The sequence below is a fragment of the Ursus maritimus genome, unplaced genomic scaffold (genome assembly GCF_017311325.1).
Source record: "Ursus maritimus isolate PB19 unplaced genomic scaffold, ASM1731132v1 scaffold_18, whole genome shotgun sequence".
NCBI classification, from domain to species: Eukaryota; Metazoa; Chordata; class Mammalia; order Carnivora; family Ursidae; genus Ursus; species Ursus maritimus.
In genome coordinates this window covers 50918867-50936297 of record NW_024424230.1, presented here as the reverse complement: position 1 = coordinate 50936297, position 17431 = coordinate 50918867, and the positions used below count along the sequence as shown (strand labels likewise).

Here is a 17431-nt window from a genome sequence, read left to right as displayed (position 1 = left end):
CGGGTCCTTGCGCCGCCGGGTCGGGTCCTTGCGCCGCCGGGTCGGGTCCTTGCGCCTCCGCGCCGCGCCCCGTCGCGGCTCGGCCTCCGCGGCGGGCTTAGCGTCTCTGCGCTCGCGGGCGGCTGGGGTCTCCCAACTCGGCGCGGTGCTGCTTTGCGGGAGGCCGGGACCCCTGCCCCCGCCTCGTCGCCGCGTTTCACGTAGACGCGGCCCCCACCAGCACCGCGGCAGGACGGCCTGGTGGGCTGGGGTGGGGGGCTCGCCGGGGCTGGTGGCTGCGGAGTCAACGTGAGGAGGGGGACGTGAAGACGGAAACATTCGGGTGCCCCCGCCGCAGCCCGAGGTCATGGTCACTTCAGAGCCCCCAGCTCGCGAGTTTCTGGCGCGGAGGCTGGAACGGAGGCCGAAGTGACGCCTGGCCAAGCGGCGCCCGGCGAGGAGAGCGCTGCTGGAGGCCGCGTCTCCATCCCGCCCCCGGCCCTGGGGGAGGGGGCGCCCGAGGCACGTGATCCGCATTGAAGCCAGGGCTGGGAAGTTGCTGTTTTTTGTCCCTGGCGGTTCGTTTGCCCCTGTCTCCGCCTCCAGGTTGTAGACTCGGTCCTAAGTGTGAGTGGTTTTTCCCTTCTCGAACCCCCCTTCCCTCGGCGAATCTCAATTTGTATCGAACGTGTGAAGGTAACAGTTTTATAGTAAGGGCTTCTCTCTCTCAACTTTAAACCCAGCGGATCACTATGTCCTCCACTCGCCTGAACACGTTAAGACTATTCTCATTGAGAATTTGGGATGACATTTTGAAATCCTACTCAGGAAAAACAGAACCAGAAAGATAGCTCTCCTTTCAGAAAATGCTGGAAGTCTGAATATTTGAAAATGCTCTGAAGGATTTAGTTGAGCCGCTGTGCTAATCTTAAATGTACACTTCGGGATGATTTTTCTAAACCTGTTTATTTTAAACTGAGAAAGTGTCTCTTGTCTTGGTGTCAGGCCAGGCTCTGTTGAAGCTATTTGCCCAGTAGAGATACTCCGTGTTACTGTTATTAAAACCTGGCTTGGCTGGTTCATAATGCTTTGATAGTACAAAGTCAGTTTCGAAATTTGAAACATTTACAAATTATTTAGTGGCCATACGGTTTATATGTTAATGGTCTTATATTGATCTTAGTGGCTTAAGAATGAAAAGTGTGGCAGGCGATGCTGAGGGTGGGGAGAGTCAGAGCTCACAAGGTGCAGGGGAAGGATTCTGGTGGTCCCCTGGTGCAGCATCCTCACTTTGCCAGAAGGACAGTCAGCCTCGGGGCCATACCCATCCAGAGTGTAAAAAGCGGGCCTAAGGCCACCAATGAAAGAGCTCTGGCCAGTGTAGGTGGCTTCTTAATTCCAATTAAATGTACGGTTTAATTGCGATCTATCAGCCTGAAGAGTAAGTAAATGTTGATAGAGATGGCGGTAGAACGCGAGAAATGAAATGATAGGTTCTGTTTTAATATGTGATGGCACAGTTGAAGCTCTACCTTTAAGAGGAACTGGAAATGGGAGCATTTGAAAACCCTTCAACACTATAGTAAAGCCACTGTTAAACAATACAGTCGGTTGGGCATTCTGTCTTTCATTACTCCAAGAATGTAGCAGTGAAGATACTCATCGCCCTGTATTGTAATTTTTGGTTTACTGGGTGGACTCTGGCCTGCTCTAGACTGAAGGTCCTCGAAGACCAGACTTTGATAGCTGCCTGGTACCAAAAGCAGAACCAGCTTTTAGAAAAACCTCCATGGAGGTCTGTTGAATAAAGGTAGGAAGCAGTAGTCGGTGTGTGTCCTTACCAGTGACCTGAGAGCTGGTGGCACTTCCTGAATGAGTTCACTCAACTTTCCTGAATTGTGAGCTTTGGTTGAATAATCCTGATGGTGCCACGCATTAGAGGTGGTAAAAGGTTAAATTAAGCTCATGAGTATTACAGGGAACATTTTGCAATGTTTAGTTAATATATTAATATTTAGTTTAAATATAGCTTGGTTCTCTGTGTCAACAGCTATTTCCTCTGGGTATGCTTTTTTGGTATACATTATTTCCTCATATAAAGCAGCACGGTAACGCTTAGCTGGAAGCTTTGTCTTGTTGAGAGATAGATTCAGCTGCCTCCCTTAGGTGCTTAGTAGTGTAAGTCAGGAGGTTTTTCTTTAAGTCTGACTTAAGTCCACCTGCCATTAATTTAAATCCTTTTGCTCTGACCCTCATAGCTGTCACTGTGTGTGTGTGTGTGTGTGTGTGTGTGTGTGTGCGCGCGCACTGTGGTCAATGGCTAGACAGTGGTTTGGGATATTTCTTTCGCAAGCCCATTTTTACCTGTTTTATTCCCATCGTCTGTAAGACATTATACTTCTGGTTGAGCCCCAGAGTCTTGTGAACTGTCATTTGCCTTCTTCATGATGAAATAACTCACAAGTTAGTAAGGAGAGCTTCCAGTTGGCAGAATCCTATATAAATTGTTTTATTAAAACTTTGAAGATAATTATTATAGGCTGGAGTGAGTAGTAAGCTTTATGGCTATATCAGAAGGCTTTCGTTTAAGATTTCTTGGTGGCTTTGCTAGCAGTTAACTGCACTTTTTGGAATCTGCCTCCCTTGCTGTCAGTTTGATTCTTTATTCTTTTTAGTAACACAGTATTACTAACGCTAAACACTTCACATGTGTACCCTCCTTTACTCTTGAAGACAAATGTGTGGGGCGCCTGGGTGGCTCAGTTGGTTAAGCGTCTGCTTTCAGGTCATGATCTCAGGGTCCTGGGACCCTGGGTCCGACAGGGGGGCTCCCTGCTCAGAGGCGAGTCTGGTTCTCCCTCTGCCCCTCCCCCTGCTCAAGCAAGCTCGTGCTTTCTCTCACGCGCACGCGCGCAAGACTCCTCTCTCTCAAAAAGAATATTTAAAAAAAAATGTGTGAGAAAGTTTCACCCCTTGTGAAACAGCTGTCTCTGAGGTCCAGGTGAAACAGCTAGCTGTCTCTGAGAGTCCGTGGCAACCTGTGTGTGGCGGGGCCATTCCGCTCTGTGCTCCTCCCGTGTGGCCACCTTACTCCGACTGACCCCTAGAAGCTTGCCCAGATGGTCTGCCTCCGTTTTGAAATTCTGTGACTGGGTGATTCTGCTCTAAGTTTTCAGTCTATCAAGAAGGAAGGAGAAGAAAAAAAAAGAATCTGTTAGGAGATAAGCTGTGTGGCAATGCAAGATAAAGCCCTGAATGTGACTTTGAGGATTAGAATGATGATAAGATACAGTTTTTTAATTACATTCACTGACTACAATTTAGATTCTTTTTCCTCTAAAGCCCCTGAATACTAAATTTCTGTCATTCCTATTTTTGTCAATTTAGATTGGTGTTGAAATTATTACTAAGAAAATGAGGAAGAAAGGAACCAGAAATCATTGAACTTGTACAGCGTAACAGAACGGTTACAGCATCAGCTCCTTTTGCTACCCTCACTTCTGTACAAAGAGGGTATAGGTGAAAGTCAAGGTGGTTTATGTGTTAGAAGTGTCTTGTAAAATTATTTTTATTTATATAAGTTGAGAGACTACATGTGTTAGAAAAATGGATGATTCATAGAAATCTATAAATCCACTTAGAATATATAGCTATTTTTGTCATCTTTGAATTTAGAACTTTGTGGTGTTTATCTGTAGTGTTCTATTTTTTCAACATGAACCATCCAAATTAGGGTCTTCTGCTGCTTTGGAGGAGAAACATTGGCTCATAGAAAAGCCCACCTTGTGATTGCCTTTATCTGACTTGTCATGTTTGAACAGTTTAGAAAGTCTTTACTTCTGTAGTTACTGTAGGTAATTTTATGAATAGTAGCTTAGTTTCTTGCCTTTATTTCATTGCGTATTCTTATTTACTTTTTGTGCCAGTTCTCTTTAGTTTTATTGTTTAGCAATATGTGTATTTGTCTGAACTGCCTCAGGTTAGTTTTTCAACTGGGCAAAGTATAAATAAAATTTAAAGTGATTTATAAATTCTAAGTTGTTTTCACCTCCTGGCATCTTTATCTTTCCTGTTCAAGAATCTCCAGTGATCCATTCTCACCTATTTTAGCAAATATGTTTTTCCATTTCAGTTCTTTCATTTCAGTTTTCTCCCTACCATCTCCACCTGCCCCCAAATGTTTATTCCTTTTCTTCAGTATGCACTTTCCTTGATGAATTTCAGCTGTAGGAGGAGTTGATCTTGTGTTACTTTGTGTTTACCCTTAAATCATCTGTGGCTTTCCTCTAGCTGTTAATCTGCATTAGAGTAAATAACTATTGTCTCAGTGTTCAGACATTCCATGTGGCCTGCAGGCAGTGCTAGTTTACCTCCTTGCTGTAAACGTGGAACTAAAGGGAGGAGTAGGGGAGAGATGGATTGTTGAATGGAAGTGGTAAGAAGCTAGCCTGAAAGATTTGTCAGAAAGTAGGATTTGAGGAGGGGAGGAAAGAACGTTTAAACATGAACACCTGAAGATAGGATCTGTTGATTTTAAAAGGGGCAGACCTTCATAGGTTGATGTGCAGAAAGCTCAAATACAGTGAGCTGGGGCAGCTGTACAGATTGTTTATTCAAAATGTAGTGGAAATTTTTTGAAGGTCTGGTGTGCTATCTCCCATTATTTTGATTTTTAACTTTTGGGGTCACTCATGAATTTAGTTGAAATTTTAAGTAACATAGGAGGTGTAAAGGGATGTGGATTTGAAAAGTTTAAGAAACATGATTAAAGACATAGTATTTCAAAGAGAAAGGGGTACCAGTATCTAGGTTTAAAAGTTATTTGGTTTTGATGGTCATAACTAATTATTAGATGAAGAGGAGGAGCTGAGCATGGGGAAAGCATCCGTCAGTGATTTTACTTGGAGAAAAAAAATAGGAATATGGTACCAAGTAACTTTAGTGACTGAATTTCTGCTTTCACCTATTTCTGAAATACAGTGGAAGGGATAATAGATTTAAATATCTTTTTTTTTAAAGATTTTATTTATTTATTTGACATAGAGACAGCCAGCGAGAGAGGGAACACAAGCAGGGGGAGTGGGAGAGGAAGAAGCAGGCTCCCAGTGGAGCAGGGAGCCTTATGTAGGGCTCTATCCCAGGACCCTGGGATCACGCCCTGGGTGGACGGCAGACGCTTAACGACTGAGCCACCCAGGCACCCCTAAACATTTTTTTTTTTTAACATCTGTTTTTAGATCTATAGTAAGATGTTTTCTCTTTTATAGAATCATAAACAAAAAATTCATTGATTAATCTGAAATTCTACCTAAAAGCCTTTTTTATGCTTCAGAATAAACAGTGGAATTGCACAGTTCCATGATGGTTCTGATCTATTCATTGCATTATGATGTGACCTGTATTGCTCCTGGCAAGATAGATGTGTCCAGCTGTACTAGAGACTTGGTGTTTACTGATTCTAAAAGAGAGGTGTCCAGAATGTGAATAGGTTTTATGAGGAATTTGGGCATAATCTATTAAATTTAGCCTTTGGGGGCACTTGGGTGTCTCAGTCGGTTGATTTCAGCACAGGTCTGGATTTCAGGCTTGTGAGTTCAAGCCCCACGTTGGGCTTCACGGTGGGCATGGAGCCTACTTAAAAAACATAAAAGATAAATATAAAGGAATCTCAGACAGCAAAACCATCAGATAGTTGATGTGAATTATGAACTCTGAATCGGAGCTCTTTGAATTGTGCTATGATATTTTCCCCAACAGTTATCTGTAAGTTTATGATCTTTGTAAAGTGATGTGCCTTTTTTCTGGACCCACATAAGACAAAAAATATTTGGGTTTACTGAAGAACCATAGGGAATATACTTTTTGTTTCCTTCAGGATGTTAGTTGTAATTATTTTTTCTTTGTAAAATATTGCAAAGTGCCCACATTTTATATCTTTTAAGTTACTTTAATCTCAACATTTTTTGGATGAGTAATACTTAGCTATAATTATAATGTCAAATAGATATAACATCTGTTTACATACGAACTATACAGGAACAGGACTTATTTAGAGAAGTATCTAAATGCTTTCTAAATAGAAAGCTCTCTATTTTATCTTCTTTTTAAAGGTTTAATTAATTAATTTATTTAGAATGAGCAGGGTGGAGGGGGAGAGAGAGAATCTCTTAAGGGTACTGCATGCTGAGCTCAAAGCCCCGACTCTTGCCGGATCTCATGACCCTTGAGACTGTGACGTGAGCCAAAACCAACAGTCGGATGCTTCACTGGCTGTGCCACAGAGGCGCCCTGAAAGCTCTCTATTTTATAATTTAAAATGTGTATTAAACAGATGCTTTATAAGAAAGGTGTGATCTTTTGTTGTAGGGTTTTCTAACCGGTTCAACGAATTCAAAATACCCTGCCAAAGTAGCAGGATTTGAAAAGTAAACATTTGGAATTTTGGTGTCTTTAATATATACTGTCCCCTGAGACTCAGTCTGCAAAATGGTGCTGGTGCCTGTTTTTTTAGGAACACTGTTTCTAGGAGGTGTTTAATGTTTGTAAAAGATTATGGTTATTATTACCACTATTATTATGATTGAACACCTTTGGGTGAGGCATTATGCTTTACATAAATTATCTAAGAGGCACAACAACCCTGCATGGTAGAGATAGTAGCTGCATTTTTTAGGTGAGGACAGTGAAGCTGAAAGAGATTTGCCAGATGCATGCAACTGTGTTTTGACATTGACCTCATTCCATCGCCCCTGCTTCCATGCCACCACACTCCCCAAGGACTGTAAGAATTCTCATGATTGACTTGCCTAAACCAATTTGGGGGTTTTGTTTTTACTTTATTAACAGGAACTGGTGAACTTATTCTTAACGTCAGCATCTATAAACTGCTAATAGAAGGATAGCACCTGCTGTGTAGGATCCTTGGGTTTCTTTAAATCATTTACGTATGCGAAACCAACCATGTTAAGAAGAGAAAGACCAGCGAAGAAAACGGTGGAAGCGACCTGGTTCGTGCCACCACACCTCCTCGGTGTCTGCTCTAGAATCAGTTGTGCCATGTGAAGCCGCTGCTCTGCCTGCCTTCTGTAATATGAGCATGTCCCTGGGCTGACTTGGGATCCAGTGTTTGAAACACGGCCCCTAAACTCTAGCTAAATTTTGGTCTCGGACTCAGCTTGAGAGGAAGGCAGTTCTTTTTATTGTTGGGAGGAAGAAATGGGCTCAGTTGGACTTTTTGAGACATGGTATGTCAGTATCCAACATGATGTCTTCTTGAAGGATTTTCACTGGTAATTTTGATTATTCCTTATATGAGAAGTATATTCCATAATCCCTGGGTTATGTGGGACTGGATTGTGCGTAGGAGCCCTGAGTTACAACATTTCAGAGTTGGACAGAACTTCAGCCTCTTAACCCCATGCAGGAACCCTTGTCCCATCACATTGTGAGTAGCCTGCTGAAACCTCTAATATTGTTGAGTATCTGGGTTTGTGTTTTTGGACAGATTTGTTTTTTATGAATTGGCACTTACTTCACTATATCATTTGACTCACTTGGTAACTACATCTGCAGATAGGATTCTCTCTGATGGAATTTTAATGGTATTTTACTTTAATTGAATAAGTGATTTGGTATTTATGAACTCTTCAATACAGAGTAACTTCTCATTAAACAGAAATACATTCATAGATCTTCAGGAATTCCCAAATTCATGATTACATGTTTGGCATATAGTTAGTTGTCTCCTCTGTAATATGGAGATAACAGTACCTACTGATAGCCTGATTCTGAGGATTAGATGAGATTGTGTATTAAAGCAGAGCCACAGGCCACATAGAAGTCCAGAGGCAGGGTGGCAGGCTAGGATTTCTAACCAGACAAGATGCACCACTGTTGAGAGGCACAGGGGCAAAAAGAAAAAAGGCGAATAGCACATATCTTTTTATTATGATGATGATGATGATGTAATGTTAGTCACCGTACAGTACTTGATTAGTTTTCGATGTAGTGTTCCAGCACATCTCTCTTGCCTTGAAGTACCTTCTAGTCTCATAGGAGAATTAAGTAAGTCTACTTCTGTATCAGGCAAACTTTGTAAAATCAGGTAGGGAGGGATTGAGAAGGGAGTAGTGCACGAGTGATTGAAAGTGAGTCAAAGGAGGTATCTTGGAGTGTGCTTCTGTGCTTACGTTTTTAGCATGAGAATATGACGTTCAGTTGAAAGATGTTTGTGCTTGCTTAAAACTTGCTTGACGCAGAACTTTTATCTCTATAGTGTCAAAATAGAAAATTAATTTTTGTTAGTAATTTTGTATATAAGCTTTACTACATATCTTTGTAAATTTAAGCCTTGTGATTTTTGCCATCATTTCATCTCTTGCTCTGTGAATTTTGTTGTCTAGGCCTGTAAGTGGAGCCTTTTCTTTGTATCTAGAAAGCAGAGCTGTCCTTTCTAACTGCTATATACAGTGCAGGTGAATGCATGACTAAAAAAAGCTGTAGCTGACTAATTCATAAAGTCTCTCACATTTTTCTATACATTTTAATAACTGATAACTATCATTAAAATTTCCTTAGGTTACAAAACTACAGGTAATTTTATTTTCTACTATTTGAAAAATATTAATAAACCTGTATGGTTAGTGGTGAGTGTCATCCTTTTCAGTGTTGGCTAGATGTTTTGCTCGTATCTTTGACATAGAAAGAAAAGGGCTTTTGTGTTAGGACATTTCCCTTTTCCAAGTGAATGAAATAGATGACTTAATAAGAATTTTATATATTTAAATTTTCTGGTTCATTTGTTTTAATGAGACGTAAAGCTCAGTGCTAATGCTGAGAACTGGAAAAGAGCTTTCCTAATTAAAAGCAAAACAAAACAAAAACCCACAGTGCTCATATTTGCTTGGTGTTTGTTTTTTTCTTTAGTAGTTTTTATTCCTTGTAGGTATGATTCTTTATCATAAGGCTGCATCACATGATGTCCTATTCATCTTTTAATTTTTTTCATTTTTTACATTTTTTTTTTTTTAAGATTTTATTTATTTGACAGAGATAGAGACAGCCAGTGAGAGAGGGAACACAAGCAGGGGGAGTGGGAGAGGAAGAAGCAGGCTCATAGCGGAGGAGCCTGATGTGGGGCTCGATCCCAGAACTCCGGGATCATGCCCTGAGCCGAAGGCAGACGCTTAACCGCTGTGCCACCCAGGCGCCCCTGTTTTTTACATTTTTAAGTATATTTTATGTCTAAAAATTCAGATTAATTCAGATAGTACTTTGAGATATATAGTGAAGAATACCAGTCTCTTTCTCACTGCTGATTCCTGCTTCCTAAAAGCAGCTTCTTTCAACTCTTTTTACCTACTTCTCGTGAGCTTAACTCTGCGTGCATGCGTAAACTACTGTAGCTTGGTTTTTTGGTGTTAGACATTCTCTGGATTTCCTACTATGCTAGATGAGGACTCATCTCGTACATAACCCTCACACTCTCCTCTGTCCTTCGCATGTAATGGTATCATAATTTTTAAATTTCTCAGTTTAGTATTTATGTTTTCATGGCCAAGTAGTGTTTAAAACTAAGCCTGTGCAGTGATTTTATTTCTTCACCAGTTCAGATTTTTTTCACTGGAGTTAATTGTTCTGTTGGGATTAATCACAAATTCAGGCCCCCAATTTTTTACAGAATTACAGGACTCTCAGCAGTGAACACCTCACATGCATCCCATTAATTTCTCACCTCTGTTGGGCCTTCTTTCCTAGATAGTCCTCTGTCAGCCTTCCTCATTTTGGTGGGCACATCGCCCTGTAGCTTTTTGAGAAAGGGTTCACAGGAGGTCAGTTGTGAGACCTTACCTGTCTGGAAATTTATTCTAGCCTCATACTTAATTGGTAGGCTGGCTATGGAATGCTAGAATGGAAATGGTTTTCCTTTAGGACTTTGATTTGTGTACTGTTGAGAAATACCAAGCTTTTTAATTTGTTTCTCTCTCCTTCCCACTCTTTCTATCCTTTCCCTTTCTCTTTCTGTTTTATTTTTGTTTTTAGCAATTTTCTCTCTTTTTAAAGTCTCTCCTCTGTCTCATATTTTGATTAAGTGCCTACATTTGTGATTTGCAGCCTTGGTCCCTGTAGCATTTAGTGTAAGGGAGTGACTGGAACACCTGGGAAGTGCCCTCTTCTGGCTTCACGATGGACCCACAGTCCTGGCCTTGCTTTGTACACATGCCTGGCTAGTGGGTAGGTATGTTATCAGTCTCTGTAGGTCGGAGGGCATAAAAACACTCAATATATGGGTGCTTCTCAGATCTGGTGAGGCTTCATCTCCACAGGCAGAGTCATCCTGCACCATGTGTCCTCATGAAAAGTTTGGGAGGTAGCTGGCATCGGGTGCTGTACCTCTGATGGAGAGTATGATGTGCATCCTGCTTTGTATGGCCACGCCCACATGGTGATTTCTGAACCCTTTGCCCGTAAAGAAACAGCAGAGCCTTTAACATTGTCTGTTGGCATCTTTCTGTTGTGACCGCCTTAGGTGGAGCCCGCTATAGTGCAGATACCTCTCCACCTTGGTGCTAGGTAGTTGGTAGGAATTTTCAATTTGGAAAATCATGTTTTTGAGTCTGGGAGGTTGTCTTGTAGTTGTAGTTTTTGTTTTTGTTTTGTTTTTTTTGACATACCTCCACCACTGTGGGCTCTCGTTTTGTACTTCCTTGCTTTCTGATCCTCCATTTTTTTTCCTCCGTCCATTTTTTGTCTTTTAAAAATTTGACGACCTCTTTCATTTCCTGTCATTCCTGTCATTTCCTCCAAACATTCTCTTTGTACTTGTGAGTTACCCTTTTTATATTTCTTTACTATTATGTTAGCGAGTATATAACAAGTACCACACACTGGATGGTTTAAACAACAGAAAAATTTATTGTCTCACAGTTCTGGAGGCTGGAAGTCTGAAATCAAGGTGTCAGCAGGGTTAGTTCCTTCTGAGGCCTGTAGGGAGAATCTGTTCATGCCTCTCTCCTAACTTGTGGTGGTTAGCTGGTAATTTTTGGCATTTCTTGGCTTGTAGGTACAGAACCCTGATTTCTACCTCCATGGTCGCATGGCATTTGTGTGTGTGTGTGTGTGTGTGTGTGTGTGTGTGTGTTTATGTATCTTGGTCCAAGTTTCCCCTTTTTCTAAGGAAGCCAGTCATATTGGTGTAGGGTCCACCCTGATGACCTCATTTTAACCTGATTACCTCTGTAAAGATCCTGTTTCCAAATAAGGTCACATTCTGAGATATTGAGAGTTGAAACTTCAATTTAGCAGTTTTGGTGACACAGTTCAGCTCTGAATGGTGGGTTTTAAGAGGGAATGAAGATCAAGTATATGACATCCTTTGTGTTTAACAGAGTGTCTAGTAATCGTAATATTTTTAAAGACTCTTAATCACATCTGTCTTCACTGAAGATCAGAAAGCAACTCTGAGGAAGTAATTTTTAGATTATAGTTGGCGATTTTTGTTCAAATGCATGTGACTGTTAAATTTCTGTTGGTTTCCTGAATGTTTAATAACTTAGTATCTGAGTCACTTCATTTGCTACCCTTGCTTTGTTTCTAAAGTAATTTGAAGGTTGGCAACATGATTACGGCAGTGTCTTGTGAGAAAGTAAATCCTAAGTATATCATAACATATCAACGTGATCAACCAGGTTCTGATGCTCTGTCTTCTGTGTTAATTGCACTCTTTCTTTTTCAGATGTGAGCCTTCCTGTATTGAGTTTGTTTGATTTTAAAAGTTCTGTCATAGGTTTTTTTTGGTTTTGGCTCCTCAATTCCTTTACCTAAAGTAGCCCTTCCTGCCCTTCCTCCCTTACTTTCTGGCAGCATCACTCTCTTTAATTTCCTTTGTAATAGTTATCCCAGTCTGGAATTTTATTTTTTATTTATTTATTTTTTAAAAGATTTTATTTATTTGTCAGAGTGGGGGCAACAGCAGGCAGAGGGAGAAACAGGCTCCTTGCTGAGCAAGGAGCCCCACGTGGGACTTGATCCCAGGACCCTGGGACTTGATTCCAGGACCCCGGGACTTGAGCTGAAGGCAGATGCCCAACTGACTGAGCCACCCAGGCGTCCCTGTTTTTTATTTCTTGTCTCTCTTTCTCCATTAGAAAGAATGAATCTAAGTGCTGTGAGAGCGGGCACCTTACCAAGTTCACTGCTTGATCTCAGCTCAGAATAGAATAGTGCCTAACACATTAAAGTAGACACTGCTTTTAAACAGGTCAGTGAGTTGAAATAAGCTTTATTTTCCAGCATTCCAAATGTTGCTTCACTGAGATGCTGTTGCTCTTGGAAGTCTTTCTCTCTTGTCGCAGTAGCTTGGTGTACACAGTTGGCTTGTGATAACACAGCAGTACGGCCTTACCTGGCGTTTGTTCTGTAAAGCTACATAGAACTAGGCCGCAGCTCGAACTGGAGTGATGGGTGGCTCTCACAGTAGCGGTGCAGTTGCCCATGGCTACTGTCTCCACAGCTTCTCCCTTTATCCACCCCAGATGTCCTCCCAGGCTGTGAGATGGAGGCCCCCCTCCTAACATTTCTGAAAATTCTACTTGGGTTCCAGTAGTAGTTGTGCACAATAAAGTAGGGGCTGAAATTTGAAAGCTGTGTTTTAATTGGCTGCTGGTGGAAGACTCATCCATCTTCACAGCCTTTCCCAGTTTCCCCAGGAGCTTCTGCGGACACCAGTATGGGATGTCTGGAATTGGGAGCGGGAACTCTGCATGGCTGCACAGGAGTTCACATCCCTGCTTCTTGGCCTCATTGTCGCCATGTTCTGTTTGATTGAGACAGACCCAGGCAGTTCCGAAGACAGGAGTGGAGATCTGGTGAATTTGTGCTTCTTGATCTAAAACATATTCCTCTGGGAAACAGGGAGGGGGGTGCTGCATTCCTGAGAGTAAAATGCAAGAGAGATTGCAGGTGTTAAAAACTGAGTGTGTGTTACTGGAGCTGAGGAATTCTCCTGGTCACTCACATGACATCAGTTAAGTAAGCAGATGGATTGGCACTCCGCCCCCCCACCCCTGTTTCTTTTTTATTACTATGCTACCAGTAATCAGGGAAGATTTTTCTCTTCACCTACAGGAGTCACTGAAGAATGGTTGATGTAATGTGTGAGATTGGTCAAACTGTTTATGCAGTAGAAGTAACTTTTAACTAGAATTGTGGCATTGTCTTGATTTCATCATGGTACCCTGAAGGGTTACAGGGAAATGGCTTGGCATTCTGATGGTGTCCCATAGGTGATTGCTGTAGCTTTGACCTCATTATATCCCTTTGAATTTCAGTTAGGTTTAGAAAAAAATAAGCTCCAGAAATGAAGTGTACATATTCATGAAATGTCGAATCTGGTATTTCTCATGCAAAAGTTAACATTCAGCTTTGAAATTCTTAGGCAGTTTAGAGAACCTGGTGCCTCTGGCAAGGTCTCTGTAAAAACAAATGATGCTTTCTGTATGTGCTGGGAGAAATGGATGTGGTTCTCTTCTGTGATATATGTATGATATCTGATATATGCATACTTGCAGACTGTCCTGAGATGTGAGCAAATAGCCATTTCTTTCCTGCATCTTCACAGTGCCTTTTAAGATGGGGGTGGTAGATGATGACAATTGATGGACATTTTTCACTATGAAAATTACTGTTTAAGAGAGTCAACATATTATGAAGTTTAAAGTTTATCCATAAGATCTAATACAAGTTCTTCAGTTTTGCACCCCATTACAAATGAATAATAAACTGTTGATACTTGTATAAAAATATAACTGTGGAGGAATATGACTAAAAATTTATGCAGTTGAATAAATGTACATTGCCCACTTTAGTACAATATATGGGTTTCAACGATGCTGTCATTCTTAAAACATTTTGGAGCACCTTTTCTTCTTAAGTTGCTTTCAGTCTTGAAATATATGGTTTTATGGTCAGTAGGTTTTGCAGAATTGCCAGAAGCCATTTAGAGCAGCATCTGGTGGATCATGCATGTCGGACAGATGAATGATAATCTGCGTCTTTGCTGTGTAAGAGTTGTGACCTATAGGAACGATACTGATCTTTATCCTGTGTAGCACCTAAATTTAAAGATCTTTCAGGAAAAAAGGAGAGTACAAATAACATGTTGGGCAGTGGCATTTCAATGGCATCAGTTTATTATAGACTTCAGAAGTATTTAATTTAAAAGACAGGCTTCATGTTAAATAGAGTGTTAATGTGACTGAACAGTTTTACACCAGAACTTGGAAAAGGAAATACACTGAGGAAGATGCCTTAAGGAGACTGGTCTGGTTTGGACCCAGTGTAGAGTGGAGGTCTGGGAGTAGCTGGATCTAATAGTTTTTGTCTTAAGACCATTCCCTACACCCCTAGGATTCTTCTGACCCATGTTAATCTGATTTTGGCTATTTGGGGATGGAATGTGAATTACACTATTTGAACGAATATGTTGAAGGGTATGGGCCTCATTTGGATGGGTCTTAGGGAATGAAAAGAAAGTGTGGAAAGCTAAAACAAAGAGATAAAAGAGAGCTCTTAATTGAAGTGGGAATTAGATCAGAAGTCATTTGTTTACTTTCCTGTGTCCCTCACTAAATGGGAGCTTCTCGAAGGCAGGGATTCTGGCCTAACAATCATGTTAGGCACCTGTGTGGCATAGGTCTTGAAGGTATTCAGTACGTTGCTTTTTAATGAAAAGAAAGAAGTTAAGCACTTAGTAGTTTCCAGGTGGTACCTCATTGAGTCCTGGAAGCAGTCTTGCATGGTGGTTTTGGTGACCCCAGCACTATGGAGGGCTCATAGGAGACTCCAGTCAAGCTGAAGCTTAAAGGGTGAGTACTGGGACTATTAGTAAGTATTAGACTGAATTTTAAATTACACCTCTATCTAAATTTAAAGCCAAGCTATGTGCCTGAGTGGCCCACCCCTAACATCTGTGAGGGCCCAGCCAGAACAGGCATATAAATACAGGGCTACATGCCATTTGTCTAAACTAGTAGTTCTCAACTAGAGGAAATTTGCCTTCAGAGGCCACTTAGAAATGACTGGAGACGGGGCGCCTGGGTGGCTCAGTTGTTAAGCATCTGCCTTTGGCTCAGGGCGTGATCCCAGGGCCCTGGGATTGAGCCCTGCATTGGGCTCCATGCTCCGCTGGGAGCCTGCTTCTTCCTCTCCCACTCCTCCTGCTTGTGTTCCCTCTGTCACTGGCTGTCTCTCTCTGTCAAATGAATAAATAAAATCTTTAAAAAAAAATGACTGGAGACATTTTTGGTTGCCACAACTGGGGAGAGTGCTACTGGCATCTAGTGGTTGGAGATCAGGAATAGTATGCTCCTTCGCACCCTGGAAAAAAATTACGTGACTTACGTCTCTGTGCCAAGGTTGAGAAACCTTCGTCTAAACTGTTAAAAGCTATGAATCCAGTCACCCCATGGACTGTCTGACATTCCCACCATTGGCTGTTTCGCAGCCCTGTCTGATCTGTCACAGAGCCTGAGCGCTAGCACATACATGCTGGGGAAGCTGGAGGGGCAGGTCTGGGGGCAGCTTGGCTTGTGCTTTCCTCCTGCTCTGTTAGGTAAATTGTTTAAAAACAAAAGGAAAAACTTTAATGGGGTGTCTGGGTGGCCCAGTCAGTTAAGCTTCTGCCTTTGGCTCAGGTCATGATCCCGGGGTCCTGGGATCGAGTCCGGAATTGAGCTCCCTGCTCTGCCAGGAGCCTGCTTCTCCCCCTCCCTCTGCCTGCTACTCCCCCTAGCTTTTGTGCGTGCTCACACTCGTGCACGCAGTTGCTCTCTGTCAAATAAAATCTTAACAAAAAATAAAATGAAACTTCTCTAGAGATCTGAAAAGAAGAAAAATAAATGCGGTCTTTTTATTTGGGGTTTGTGGTATGCAGGGCTTTATAAAGTGCAGGGCCTGGGGCAGGGACTCCTTTGCCCAGGGATAAAGGCAGTATTGGTGCCTGGCATTGTGTATAGTAGACACTGGAAAAATGTTTGTTAAATGAATATTTTCATAGCACCATCCCTCCTGAATGAATGAACAGCACGCATTTACATATACTCTCTAGTGTTTCATTTCAAGGGCTGTTATGTTATATAACATTATTATATAGCCTTAAGGCTTTAGATCACAAAGATTGAGCATGTTTTATCTAATTCAGTAGGGAAGTAATTTAATTTTTCAGTACGTGCATGTTCTTATCTTTCAAACAACAGCTTGGATTAGAATCAGGGGTTCTTGGGTTCTACATACCAGCCATAGAGGGGTTCCAGCAGATCCTCAGACCCCAAAATACGATTCATGATTGTGTGGATATACACATATATTGATGATCGCATTTTCTCTAAAGAGGGTATACTTGAGAGCTTAGTTGGGTTCCACCTTTTAGCTATTGTGAATAATGCCGCTATGAATATTGGTTTATAGTCCTTGAGTCCTTGTTTGCAGTTATTTGGAATATATATCTAGTGGAGTTGCTGGATCAAAGCTCTAGGTTTAGCTTTTTGAGGACTGCCAGATTGCTTTCCACAATGACCACCATTGCACATTTCCATCACGTTTCAGTTGCACGAAGATTGCAATTTTTCTACATCTTCACAACACTTACTTTCTCATTTTGTTTGTTTTTATAGCCATACTAGTGGATGTGAAGTGATGATTTCACTGTGGCTTTGATTTGCATTTCCTTAATGATTAATGGTACTGAGCACCTTTTCATGTACCTACTGACCATCTTTGGAGAGCTATTTATTCAGGTCTTTTGCCCATATTTTAATTAGGTTGTCTTTTTGGTTTTGATAGTAGAAGTTCTTGATATATCCTGGATATTAAACCTTTATTTAGATGCATGAATTGCAGATATTTTCTCCCATGATGTAGTCTGTCTTCTCACTTTCTTGATAATGTCCTTTGATACAAAAAAAGTTATAAATTTTGATGGAATCCAGTTTATCTCCTTTTTCTGTTACTCACGCTTTTGGTGTCATGTCTAAGAATCATTTGCCAAATCAAAAGTCACGAAGATTTACTCCATGTTTCCTTATAAACATTGTGTGTTTTTAGCGCTTACATTTAGGTCTTTGGTCCATTTTGAGTTAATTTTTCTATGTGATGTGAGGTAGGAGTCCAGCTTCATTCTTTTGTATGTGGAAATCCCGTTCTTGGCAACATACATTGAAGAGACTCTTCTTTCCCCATTAAATGGACTCGGCATCCTTGGCAAAAATCATTGGCCATCTGGGCACCTGGGTGGCTCAGTTGGTTTAGCATTTGACTCTGATTTTGGCTTGGGTCGTGATCTCAGGGTGGTGAGATCGAGCCTTGCCTTAGACTCGGTGCTCAGCACGGAGTCTGCTAGTGATTCTCTCTCTCTGCTTCTACCCCTTCCCCTGCACACACACTCCCTCTCTGAATA

The 17431-nt window shown here is 41.5% G+C and overlaps 1 protein-coding gene across 1 annotated transcript in view; it reads left to right on the top strand.

Moving 5' to 3' along the window:
- The window catches only part of LPIN2 (lipin 2), an 83290-nt gene that overhangs the window by 214 nt on the left and 65645 nt on the right, over nucleotides 1–17431 (top strand). The window lies entirely within an intron of this gene.